Genomic DNA, 14,301 nt, shown 5'->3' on the forward strand with positions numbered 1-14,301 from the left:
AAAGTGTTTCCTATACAAGCACTTGATTCCGATTGTTTAGTTTGTATCGCAGCTATATGCTATAGTCATCCGATCTGAATAATTTCTTCGGAGTTTATAATGTTGCTTTAAATAATACTTCATGCCAAATTTTGTGAATATACCTCATCAAATGAAAGAGTTTCCTTTACAAGCACTTGATTCCGATTGTTCAGTTTGTATGGCAGCTATATGCTATAGTGGTCCGATATCGACCGTTCCGACAAATGAGCAGCTTCTTTGTGAGAAAAGCGAAATTTCAGATCAATAGCTTAAAAACTGAGGGATTAGTTTGTATATATACAGGCAGACGGACAGACAGACATACATGGCTCATCATGCTGATCATTTATGTATATATTATATTTTGTAGGGTCTCCGACGTTTCCTTCTGGGTGTTACAAACTTCGTGGCAAACTTAATATACCCTGTTCAAGGTATAAAAATATATTACTCTTACTCAATATGAAAAAAAAAGTGTGTGTGTCAGCTCCGACGCACGACTGGAGTTTACTCCTCACAAATAGTTTTTACAAACAGGCACAAAACAAGTCAAAAGTATCGGTTACCAACAGACATACAGCAGAAGCTAATTAAAGCGTATTGAAAAAGACCATCACATGTTAGGATAAATAACCGCACTCATAAAAATACTTAGAGAATATTTATATTTTTACTTTATTTACAATTTCAATAATAATCGGTGCAGTATTATACATCGAACATTTTACATTCAAATAGATCTTGCATGTATATATCATTAGGAAGATTGATTCACTTATTTTATTAATATTATTGTTTTATTATCATGAACTATTATTATCATTTTACATATTAATTAAATTTATAGTGTCATTATTATTAATCACTGTAACAAGAGGTTTATGGTAACTAAATTATGACACGTGAACTTCAGTAGATACATGGTTCACGAATCGTGAAAACACGCATCAATGGTTGTACCATATCTCGTCGTCCCTAGTGTTCTATTAGAAGCAATATCTAAATCAAATTCAGATTTTAAAAATTGTATCAATCTCAATCCGGCATTTTTGTTAAAATCTATATTAATATCACCACTCAGTAATAGTGGCAGTAAATGATACTGTTTTTTCAATAGCTTCGATCCACCCTCAGAATAAGCTAACAATGTCGCGTGAATAAAATCTATTACATCGGTAACTTTTTATCTATTTTTATATTATTTTTTTATATATTTGGCTATCCGTATCACTGCAGCCAATCTAATATAACGGCGCTCGTACCAATCAGCTGACCGTGTAGTGTATAGACTATGATAGTAGTATAGATGGCGCTGTAGTCATAACAACAATAACTCTACACAAAGTATACCTAAAAGTATACACAACTGATAAGTGGGGAGAAGATACGCGCAAAAACGTTACCGAGTTCATCTGAGGTCATTCATCAGTAGATTTCACTCCTCATATTTTTTCATACCGGGCGCCTTATATGAAAAACGATTCTTTAGGAGTAAACTCCAAAAACTTTCTTTTATGTGGTTTTCTTGCATGAGTAGAAACATTAGTATTATTTTGAATGCTCCAGCAGTAATCAGCCATCATGTTTGCATTCCAACGACTCTGATATCGCTCTTCCATAGTGCAAATATCCTGATTAAAGCGTTCACCTTGTTCTTCGCTTAAGTCGCCTTAATTTTCTCTGAAGCGGTGCGAATGGCAGCAACATGAGCTGCTTAATGTGTTGAATGTAATCTGGAGAATTTTAATTGCCTAAGAAAGATAAATTCAATCCATGCAGATTTCTCTTTATCTGTCATACAATCAGTAAAATGTTGGTCCCTTATTAGTTTCCTGATTTGAGGACCGTCAAAAACAACAGCTTTAATTTTTTTTTTATGCCCAATTTCGGAAATATTTTACTGAAATATTTGAAACACTCCCCATCCTTGCTTAAAGCTTTTACAAACTGTTTTATCAAACCTAACTTAATATGAAGAGGGGGTAATGTAATACGGTCTCTGGCTACTATAGGGGCATTCATCACATTCATACTACCTGGTACTAAATTCACTCTCAAAGGCCAAACTTTTTAGTCCAGTGTTCTGTCTTGGCTCGGCTATCGAAAGCATATGAAACAAGGGTATTTGGTATATCCTCCTTGTTGGCCCAAAAGAAAATTTAGCGTTTTAAGATCGAGGCATATCAGTCAGTTATGTTTTATGTATTTTATTTCCAAAGTAATCCAAATAGGCCTTTTTTACAGAATCAGACGCATTTAAACAGCATTCTCTAAACATGTAGTCAGTTAAACAAGTTCTTATTATTGAAGACATAGCGGTTTATTTATGAAATTTAGTAATTGTTTATCCTAAAAATTAATTAAAGTAAGCCGAGTAACGATATTTCGAGAAGTACCTGTAGCACTAAAACTAGAGCTGTTAGAAAGAAAATGAGAATCACTGACGTCAAATTAGTAAGAAACTTCATAACACACAAAAAAACATGTTTAATTTTGTTTACCAGTGTAATCAATAAAAACACAATTATAAATTTGTTTATGTTTTGTACAATATTTTACATTAGTACATACATATTTATCCGTACTTTGCTGTGCATAGTACACATTTGGATTGTTAAATAGTCTATCAAATAGTTACATAGCTTGGCATGCACTATTGGATATACATATACTTGTATGTATAAGCATATTTACATTTGAATTCGTGGTTCTGAGAAGAACAAATATGCATAAATATACATGAGCGTAGACCAATCTACATCAAAAAATTAGCCACGCCTCAACCTAATTTTACTTTGATTTCGTTTAAAGCTTTAACCAATCATTACTGAGGCGTGGTCAAATGAACAAAACCTTTGTGATTGGTTAATTCTTCAAAACGATTGGACATCTATTCCTAAATATAGCTAATTAGCAATGCTTTAGGGGTGAACTCATTTTAACTGGTGTATACTTATCAGAACACTTTTCAAAGTATATCGCTATATAAAATGAAATAGCAGAAAACATATTCGCCAAAAATTATATCAGGCTTTTGATAGTGAGTCATTAATTTCTGGAAAGACATCATTAACTTATATTCCAAAGTTCGCTAATTATCCATAGCCAATTTATGTTTAAAAAAACTTAAAGAAAATCTTTGAGGATATCCTCGCACATATGTATGTATGAGTGAACCACAAATAATGCCAATGGTTCAAAACTAATAATATGGATTACATACATACTTGTATGTACGAGTACGTAGGTACATTCTTATACATACCGCTGGTCGACCCTTAAACAACTAAGAGAGATATATAATCTCTAGTGAAAAAATCATAGTCATATACAGATATTTGACTTGAAACAACAATACCAACAAAAATTATAATAATAAGCAATTGATTTCGTTAAGTAATTCAGCAGCTGAAGGTATTACGACGAATACAAACACAAAAAAATATTAAATATTAGCTTGGAAATTGTTATTATAAGCCAGGATAAGTTCGCGTGAAGCCAAACATTTTATACCTTCGCCATTCACAACAATGAAATACGGGGAAATATTTTCAAACTTTGAAATGGTCTATGTAGTAGCTCACACTTTTTTACAACATATTTGACATAATTATATATTAATCAACACTACTAACACAAATAACTATATTCATCATATTATTGATATGGGAAAGTACATGCCAATGATATACGAAAAAAAGGGGAGGGTTGATAATTAAAACCGGTCCTCTTTATATCATATACATCTATCGGAACATGTGTGTGATGTTTAGGTGAAATTAAGTCGACAATTTTATACCAATATGTGGCTTAACATCAAGTATAAATGAAATCAGATTTTCGTCACCCTCTGTATTATATTGCCGAATATATCGGTTGATGTACAGTTTGTCAGTGAATTCTTTCAAAACCAAAAACAATGATAATACAGTTAAATAAATATTATCAGTTTTATTTTTCATAATCATCATAATTTAAGGCAAAACCAAAAAAAAACAAAAAATAACAAACTGAAAAATCAAACAAAATGTACATTAACTCAAATATTGTGTTGAACAAAGTTCTATGGCAAAAAACATTTATACTCAGTAGTAAAATTTGGCCAGCTTTTTAACATATTAAGGTTTTTTAGGTATGCCTCTTGTGTTTGTAAGCTGCGTTTTTTTTCAATGATGTGATGACGTCAGAATATAATATAGACATTTAAAAAAATTTACAAGACTCACGATTTGGGTATGTTGATCCTTATGGCCCAATAAAATTTAAACAAAACTATATCAGAATAATGTCCAAAACACAAACCTTTGTTGTGCAAAACCTGAGTCAAGCACAATTGCAAAAAAGGTATCGATACCTCAAAGCACAGACAATAACCTTATTGAAAAAAAAAATTGTCTAAATAGAGCCCAACAAACAAACCCGATTTAATCAATACGATTATGTTAAGAGGTAAACAGAATCCCTGCAGTTTGTAACCTGGAAAACTTAATTTGTTCAATGATACAATCTACTTACTAACTAAATATTAAGCCAAAATTAGCATTTTCTACTTGGTTATAGCTTTATTTAAAGCATTAGAATATTTGAATTTATGTATATTTTGTTTGCTACAGAATATTATAGTTTTATTCTCCTAACGGTTGGTTCGAGCTGGTACACAATGACTTCATAGCAGCCGGTATCAAAATTAGACAATGAGTGTGACAGCTTTAGGTGGAGTCCTATACCTAAGGAACTGGTATCGGACCATAATTTTTGAAACCCTCAAATATCGAGTATGCTTACCACAGTGCTTATAACTGATATTTTACTGAAAATATAAGAGATATTTAAAATATATTTTTGATTACCTTTTCCCTGATTACAAACAACAAAAAAGTAAAATCAGATCAAAACCCGTAGTTATATTGACAACGAGGTATCTTAATAAAAGTCAGTGAGCAATTTTTTCGGGTAATAGTATGTTGTGATACCAAAAATGGATAAAATCGGGTCATTACTGCCCTAGTTCCTTATACCCAATATAAGAGTTTCAAAACTGCGGCTAGCTTTATACCGTATATATCGATCAGTATGTAAGATATATGTATAATAATTGAATGAAAATGTATGAAATCGGTCAACTGATTAGCCAGCTCGATCAGTATGTAAGATATATGTATAATAATTGGATGAAAATGTATGAAATCGGTTAACAAATTACGCTAGACTTTATGCCGAATTTGTAGTTAGATCTTCATCAAATGCATGGAAAAATGTTCTCCAGTATAATTGAGTAATGTCAAAATGCCCGGCTGACTTTAACCTTAATGGTCAGGACCGTAGTCGGCTACGTCCCTTATCGCCAATATACTGATTTCCGTTTCTCAAGCTTGACGAACTTACCCATTCCTTACTTGTTTCAATTAATGTTTTGACTTTTGAATTCTTTTTTACTTAAATAAATAAAATTATTGTTTTAACTAAATATATTTTGACATCGATCTTAGGGAAAATCACTTATGGGTATATTCAAAGTTAAGTAAATTAATTTTGAAGATGGAAATTGAATGGATAGAGTCCAACGACCTATTTCGTCGAAGCTAAATTCTATATTCGTTAAAAATTCTGAGATCCGGATTATAACATTGGCAATTAATGGCCACCTACATCCAATTAATTTTGGAAATTTATTTTTAAAATGTCAATTAAGATACTGCGTGAAGTGGATGTGTTTTTGCTGTCCTAATAATTTTCTGAGAAAACCATGTTTTTGGCAGGATCAATATTTGATTTTAGCTTAAATACTTCTTGGGAACTGTAGCAAACAAGTAAACCTATAGCAATAGACAAATACAAATGGATTTATAAAATACCATTGACAGGTGTACCCAAACTCTAAAACTCTAACTCTTGAGGACTCCAATTAAGCAGAAGTGGTAAGCTTAAACAATACAGTGAAAGTGCTCACATTTTATAACCGCCTTTTAACAGATCACGCGTGAGCCGTGTCAAGCTATTATGTTACTTTTGTTTAGTATTGTTTGGCATTTCATCGTGAAAAGAACTTCGCCTGAACAACGGTAACAAATTGTTCAACTGTATTACAAAAATTCACGTTCTGCAAATAATGTGTTTCGCGCGCTTCGCTAAACTTATGGTCAACATAATCGGCCTAATGTGCGTACTATTCGCAACACCATCACCCATCTTGAGATCCAGCATTCATAATTGAACAATATTCGGACGAACAGACCACGTCCCGCACGCAGTGAAGAAAATATAGCGGCCGTAGATGAGAGTGTACACGAAGACCGCGGATAGTCCATTCGGCGCCGTTCGCAGAAACTCGAACTGAAGTATGGAATGACTTAGCGCATTTTACCGAAATCTTAAATTTAAAGCGTACAAAATACGGTTTATTCAAGAACTGGAGTCGCTCGACCTTCCCAAGCAAATTTGCTTCGCTCTTTAGGCTCTTGAAAAGTTCCACGAAGATCCGACGATTTTGAGCTAGATTTTGTTCAGCGATGAAGCCCATTTCTGGCTCAATGGGTACGTAAACAAGCAAAATTGCCGCATTTGAGACGAAGAGCACCCTGAAGAGATTCAAGAGCTGCCATCTTATTCAGAGAAACAACGGTTTGGTGTGGTTTGGGGGCGGGTTTAACATCGAACCATATTTCTCTTAAAATGATGCCAGTGAGAACGTCCCCGTCAATGGCGACCGTTATAGCGCCATGTTAACCGACAATTTAATGCCTTCAATTGAAACTCATGGTCTCGGCGTTATTTGGTTTCGACAAGATGGCGCCACTTCCCACACACCACATTAATCAATGGATTTATTGAGGGAACACTTCGGTGAGCAGATAATTTAGGGTTTTGGGCCGGTCTATTGACCCCCAGATCGTGTGATATAACACCGTTAGATTTTTTTCTGTGGGAAGTTTAAAGTCTATGCGGACAATCTCGCTTCGAATCAGGCCTTGGAGCAAAACAACACGCGTGTATTCACTAGTTACCAGTCGAAATGCTCGAACGAGTCATCGAAAATTGGACCCAACGGATGGATCGAGTGAGACGTAGCCGCGGCAAACATTTGAAAGAGATAATCTTAAAAAAATAAATGTCAATGATTGTTCTTTCGAATAATAAAAAACATTCACCAATAAATTCGAATTGTCTGTATTTTTTCTTTAAAAAAGTAGGGAACCTCGAAATGGATCACCCTATGTATTAATTAATTAATATACATAATACGCAATACATACATATTATAATTATATAATAAAATAGAGCTTACAGTAATAAGGTGGTGGTATTTTTGTTGTTCCTAGAAACATTTACGAAGATAAGTAGTATAAAAATACTCGTTTATACTTGTCTTATAAACGCTTTACTATAAAATATATACATAAAGATCAGCATGATGAACTGAGTTGATTTAGCCATGTCCGTCTGTCTGTGTGTATATATACGAACTTGTCCCTCAGTTTTTAAATTATGAATCTGAAATAGTGCACCTATACTTTCCTCACTAATAGCTGCTCATTTGTTGGAACGGCCGATATTGGTCCACTATAGCATATAGCTGCCATTCAAACTGAACAATAGGAATCAAGTGCTGGTATGCAAACTTTTTTATTTGACGAAATATCTTCACGAAATTTGGCATCGATTATTATTTACAGCAACAATGTAATCTCCAAAGAAATTGTTCAGATCAGATCACTATATCATATAGCTACCATACAAACTGAACGATCGGAATCAAGTTCTTGTAAGGAACCTTTTTCATTTGTGAAGGGTATTAAAGCTTCGGTGCAACTGAAGATAACGTCTTTTCTTGTTTTTTTGTTTTTGTTTTAGTCCACCAGCGATAAATTTATCATATTGCAAGATCGCCACTTAACTTCCGGCCAGGGAGAACATGATACGAAACTCTGGTGGTGCCACTATGGAAAGAAATAATTTTGAGATTTTTAATATATTCCATGGGTATGTTTTGGTTTGCATCTCACAAAATAGTATACATAATTAAAATTAGTTTTAGAAGCGAGATGTCCTTTATTAGGTCCTAATATATAATATGTACATGTGTATATATACAATATTTTAATCACAAAAGATTTTCGATATTAACTCTCAAACCACAAGTTAACAAAATAGTTTAATATTTCCAAACACGTATATGTTTCAAAAAAAACTAAACATAAACATGCTTCCGGCCGGATCACGGAATGTTTTTAAAAAGAAAACTCTAGTGAGTTTGATATGCCAGTACATCTGTGAACGTCTGTTATACAACTAAGAAACCTTATCTCTATTTTTCCTTCTTTTATACATTATGTTACTTAAGTCTAGTTAGTTATTTTTAATTTTTAATTTTACGTCAAGTGTACCATTGGTGATGAGCTCAATTTTTACCCAAGCATGAACATGTCTTGTCATTCTGATCATTTTCTATATAAAATAATTGGATTTAAGTTTTGCAAGAAATCGTTAGGTGCTCATAGCTTGTTTAGATAAATATATTAAATTTCAAGTATACACAACGCCCGTTGATCTAGTACGACCCCCCGAACGTTACCTCATTCAAACTAAGGTAATTTAGGCAGCCTTAGAATACGTGAAAAGAGTTGTAATAACTAGTTCACAACTTAGCTCCTTAGTAAGGGTTAAGCTCTCCCCTTTGTGAGCAGACGTGAATTCCGCCTTCACCCACCTACTAATACATAGTTGGTTTTGTATTCCTCGCTCGACACGTGGTGAATCAAGATATGCTTCTCTTCTTTTTGAAGTAGAACGGGAATTATGGCGTTGCACCTGGGACTTCTTACCTTGCGCATGTTACACATCGAACCGTTCCAAAGGTAAAGATCTCATTAGCTAACGTCCAATCTGGTTTACTCGGTCTTTAGTATGCTGTTTGGGTTATTTGATTAGTAGTGATTGCACTTGTAAAATGGATTTTCAGCAGAGCTTTCGCCTTATCCTCAACTACTTGGTTATCTTGCTTGTCACCATTGCCCCGAAGTCCAGGTCTCTAATTTTAATCTAGTTTTAAAATCCTAGACTAGACTTACCAACAATTTTCATAAAATTCAAAAATGTCACTTAATATAGCTACATATTGATATAGTCTGGTACTACCAAATGTTAAGTCTAATTTTTAATAACATGGTAAGAATTAAAATCATCTTTTCACTCTTGGCTTGCTTGCAGAATTGTGGTTTCAAAATCGTAAAATAATATACAAGTTACTAAACTTACATATTTTTTACACTTTAATTAGGTTTTGGATGCGTTAAACACTTTTGTTAATTCCTGAAAAATACTTAATTTATTAGTTTATAGTGAAAAAATCTTACCGAAGTTAATAGATTAATGTGGCGAGAAAACATTTCGCTCATTTTCAAATAAATACATTTATTTATTGACAACATAATAGCCAATAAGTAAATTGATAAAAGGGATTGTGCAAAGGTTTTTAAATTTTTTGTAGGAGAAATGAATTTCATATTCATAATAATTATAGTTTCAAAATCTTTTCACTATTATTTCATTTGAATACATCAGAAATATATTATGTATATGTTTATGTATAATATAAGAAACTACTCCTGGATACATCAGCATTCACTATATTGGCCTTTATGTTGTCAACAGATAAAAGTATATTTTTTTTTAAATAACCAACATATTATCATATTTCCTGTAACAATATTCTATTCAAACGTTTTTACGATTTTGTTTACAATTTTCATACTGTTCTATGCTTTTGTTTCTCAACTCAAAAGAATTGCGTCACAAATGTTGGGGTAATCTTGTATTCTATCATTCTTGACGCCGCCATCGTTCCATATGAAAATATCAAAAAGCATCAACTTCATATGGAATCGAGATTTTCTCTGTCACTGCGTATCGACTGCCGATTTAACGTATTTCACACCATAATGCAATGTCAAAAATATTTCGGTTGCATTACAGAACATTATACTTTTTTCTTATACATTGTAATTTACGTTTTCGAGGTCAACCGAAGCCAAGTTCTCTCAATTTAAAGCAGCGAAAAGTAAGAAGGAAAAAACTATCGATACTATCAATAGTATTTTACACAGAACTCCCTGAAATTACCTTTCTTCGCCTTTCTCAATTCTTTACTTACATACTCCTTCTACTCTGACTTTCTTAGTGCTCCTAGTTTATTTCAAAACACTATTGAGAGTAGTTTTTTAAACTATTGAAACTTTCGAGTAGTTTCGATAGTTTTGCAGCTCTAGTGTTCACAGAACTCCCTGAAATTACTTTACTTCGCTTTTCTCAATTCTTTACTTCACATACTCCTCGTAATCTGACTTTCTCAGAGCTCAGAGTTTATTTAAACACCATTAGATTTTGTTTTAAATCATGAGGAGAGGAATTACGAGGAGTTTGAAGTCATAACATTCGATAGGGTGTTTTTAAGGATAATATCAATTAATATATATCACCGTATTTACTAAAGAGGGATTACCGCCCACTTTTTAAATTTCTAAGTTATTTTTAAGGATACATTTTAGTAATAACTCACCTTGACTGTTGAGTTATTGTTCCCCTTTTTCTTTTGTTGTGTATTTGCCTCAGATTCTACAGAATCAGTAGTTCTGAAGTTAAAAATGCCGACTGATTATTTCCTACTTTAGTAGATAAAAATAAAAATAATTATCACAATACAGTAGTATTCCGAAATAACGAATATTCGTTTTAACGAAAACCGAAAGTTGAAAAAAATAAAATAGTAGTGAAAACAGAATACAAAACAGGCCTTGAAAAAAATGCAAAAGAAGAAATTATTATATCAATATTTCTTTATGTTTTTTATGTTTTTCCTTTTCACCTAAGTGTAAAAGCAGGGTAATTTTGATCAAGAGTATGATCTTGATTATTCGTCATTCCTAAGGCAAAATGAGAATACTTTGGTAATGAGGGATATAGTGAAATTGTTGAGTTCGGCTTTTCCAACTGTAAGTAACGTTAAATTATATGCTTAGACCTTTTCAAATAAATATTTTTATTTAATATTTTCGGCTTTAATTCTCAGTCAGTGATTTGGTTGGTTCATACAGAAAATTTTCGAACAATTTATCTAGTGGGCATCTGAAAGAAGCCATCAAATATAATCTTCGTATTCCAACAAAGCAAACGACGATTAATAAATTTTTTAAATATAAAATAAGCGCTTTAAATTGTAACAAATAATTAATAAACAATATATTAATCTGCAATTTTCGGTTACTCGAATTAACGAAAATTTCGATATTACGAACTGGCCTGACAATTAATGTGTTCATTATTTCGGAAAACTGCTGTATATATAACCAACGCATCCTTTATTTGATAACTGTTTTAAGTGATGAGAAATCAGATTAATGAGAACAAATTGATTTCTATGCAAAATTGTTTAAATAAAAAATGATGAATATTCTCTAGTCTATTTTTAAATTGTTGTTATTTCTTCACGAGGTAATTATGGTGTAAATGCAGTTCTTTTTTATTTATTTTTTTTCTGTCAATGTCACAGTTGTTCACTACTAGCTAATAGTGGATTTGGTAGAATTTATAACGTATTAACCATTTGTGAAGTGAAAGAAATGTATAAAATAAAACTTAATCAAGATTGAATTTCCACAATTTTCTCAATCGCCGTCCAACGTGGCGCATAAATAATAAAAGTTACTCTACACCAGGAGATACCCTATCACAAAGTGTCAGTCAAGTGAGAGTCACTATTGCCATCAACACTACTTGCGGTCGACGAAAGCCATACTGCTTATAACAAACCGGCTCACGGCATTTTTAAGCACGGGTAATACATACATACCATATATTTGTTGTATTTATACCTCAAAATAAGAATACGAATAACAAGTAAGGAAGAGCTAAGTTCGGGTGTAACCGAACATTTCATACTCTTGCAACTTCCCAGGATCAAGGCCAGGTGCATACGGTTTGCTAGAACAAAGAAAATCAATATATGTAGTATATGATAGCTTGGGTAATTTGTGAACCAATTTCACATAATTTCGGCCCTAACTGTGGTATATCCAATATTATACTTCCAGTAAATTTTTCTAAGGTAACTTACTTATTTGCAGAAATATGCGATATAAAGTCAGCCAGTAGTTCGAAAATCATTATATTAGGTATATCGGGGCTAAAGGTATTATTGACCCGATGCAACCCATTTTTGACATACAAGGAACTGGGGTTCACATATTAGGTATCTGGAGTCTTGAATAGCTTTAGTCCGATCTGTACCATTTTTAAGAAATTCCCCAACTCATGGGGAACGAGCGAACTTGCCACCAGATTTCACATTCATTTTCACACTGTCGATAGATGTGCTGAAAACATTTGTTCTCAGTGAATTTCGTTATTATAGCTTAAGCAGTTTAGGATATATGCACATTAAACCTATTAGATGTCGGGGTCACGCCCACTTTAAAAAAAAAATGTTCAACGGCAGATGCCCCTCCCTAATGTGATGTGATGTGTGTTTTTGATTAATGGCGTTTTGTGGGCGTAGCAGTAGTCCGATTAAGCCCATCTACAATACTACTTACTCAAGTTACAGCTTGCACAGACGGACATATATACATAACCCTATATCTAACTCGATTAGTTTTAGGGGCACAAAACTATTAAAAACATGTTGTAAGAGTATAAAAATGTTGCGAAACAATTCAACATTCATTAGTCAACGAAATCCAAAATGGCTTACAATCAAAATTTACTTCGCGTGAGCTAAAATTGTTTTAAAATCAGCTTCAAATGAGATATATTTAAAAAAAACTGAACTAACGAAGCTAAATTTAATACAAGTAAGGAAGGGCTAAGTTCGGATGTAACCGAACATTTTATACTCTCGCAAAGTCAGATGGTATACTCGTTTGAGATTTCTTTGTGGATTGACCGATATTTGCGGTAGAAGGAACTATAGGCACTGGGGTCCACATATTCAGTACCTAGGGGCTTGAACTTTAAACGCAAAGTTTTACCCCGATGTGAAAGTGAAAACATCAATTGAAATTTAAAATAGTTTTATATGAGATTAAGTTATGTACCGAATTTGATTGAAATCGGTTAAGCGGATCCCAAGATATGGGGTTTCACCTAAAAGTGGACGGGGCCACGCCCACTGACTAATTTTGAACACGGTTCTTATATAGTCATCACATACCATCCTAGAGATAAAATTTAATGTCCCTGGCGTGTTTATTGCTTGGTTTATCGCGCTTTTAGTATTTTTTAACAGTACCGTTATATGGGGAGTGGGCAGCGTTGTCTCCCGATTTCATCCATTTTCACACTGTGGGTAGAGATGCTAAAACATTTGCTTCAATTTTGTTATTATAGCTTTAGCGGTTTAGGAGATATGCACAATAAACCTATTAGCTGGCGGAACACGCCCACTTTAAAAAAATGTCAACTCCAGATGCCCCTCCTAACGTAATCTTGTGTACCAAATAACAGGCTTGTATCTTACTGGCAGTGGTCCGATTACGCCCATCTGAAATACCAGCCGTCTTACGGTATCAAGAAATATGTGGACCAAGTTTCATAAAGATATCTCAAATTTTACTCTAGTTACAGCTTGCACAGACGGACGGACAGACGGACGGACAGACAGTCACCCGGATTTAAACTCGTCTCTTCATCCTGATTATTTATATATATTTTATATAACCCTATATCTGACTCGATTAGATTTAGGTGATACAAACAACCGTTATGTGAACAAAACTATTATACTCTGTAGCAACAAGTTGCGAGAGTATAAAAATTTGGTCTGAAGTTACTTTTATTTGTAAAAAAATAAAAATAAAATTCAACTCAATAAAAATTGACAAAAATTGTACATATAAATGATTTATTAAAAGATAACGATCATCCACTAAGGAGTCATTCTTACAACAAACATTATAAAATATACTCTAAATGTTAAAAATAACCAGTTCTAATTTTCCTGTCATGTGTCGTGAAAGTATCCCTAATTTACCCCCAAATAGTCCCCTATCATGCTTTCAGTATACTGGCCTTGACAACGTCTCTTAAATTTCATTATATATTAATGGAAGCGTTTTCCTCTTTCTTCAGAATAAGCTCCCATAATATCTTTAAACTTAACATGAGCATCTTTATAGCCGTTTCGCACAGGAGTTAATTGATCAATTAAACAGCCTTTGCTTGATTAAAGTGCTAATTTAGATCGATTTACCGTACAAAATAAAAATCTTATTTTACTACATTAATTCT

At 33.1% G+C, this 14,301-nt stretch overlaps 2 long non-coding RNA genes across 5 annotated transcripts; one reads left to right on the forward strand and one right to left on the reverse strand.

Annotated features, from left to right (window-relative positions):
• Positions 1–7,164: 7,164 nt before the first annotated feature.
• Positions 7,165–11,804, reverse strand: LOC118679816 (uncharacterized). Of its 4 annotated transcripts, none has more exons than XR_011397957.1 (3): positions 11,618–11,804; positions 10,577–10,679; positions 7,165–7,958 (listed from the first exon to the last, which is right to left on the reverse strand). It is a non-coding gene; the product is annotated as an uncharacterized lncRNA (long non-coding RNA). The 4 variants fall into 4 exon arrangements; XR_004975321.2 differs by having other exon boundaries at positions 10,577–10,682; XR_004975319.2 differs by lacking the exon at positions 11,618–11,804 and having other exon boundaries at positions 10,577–10,821.
• Positions 10,853–11,479, forward strand: LOC118679815 (uncharacterized). Its single transcript, XR_004975318.2, has 2 exons — positions 10,853–11,009; positions 11,087–11,479. It is a non-coding gene; the product is annotated as an uncharacterized lncRNA (long non-coding RNA).
• Positions 11,805–14,301: the final 2,497 nt, after the last annotated feature.

This window comes from Bactrocera oleae, chromosome 2, assembly GCF_042242935.1.
Source record: "Bactrocera oleae isolate idBacOlea1 chromosome 2, idBacOlea1, whole genome shotgun sequence".
NCBI classification, from domain to species: Eukaryota; Metazoa; Arthropoda; class Insecta; order Diptera; family Tephritidae; genus Bactrocera; species Bactrocera oleae.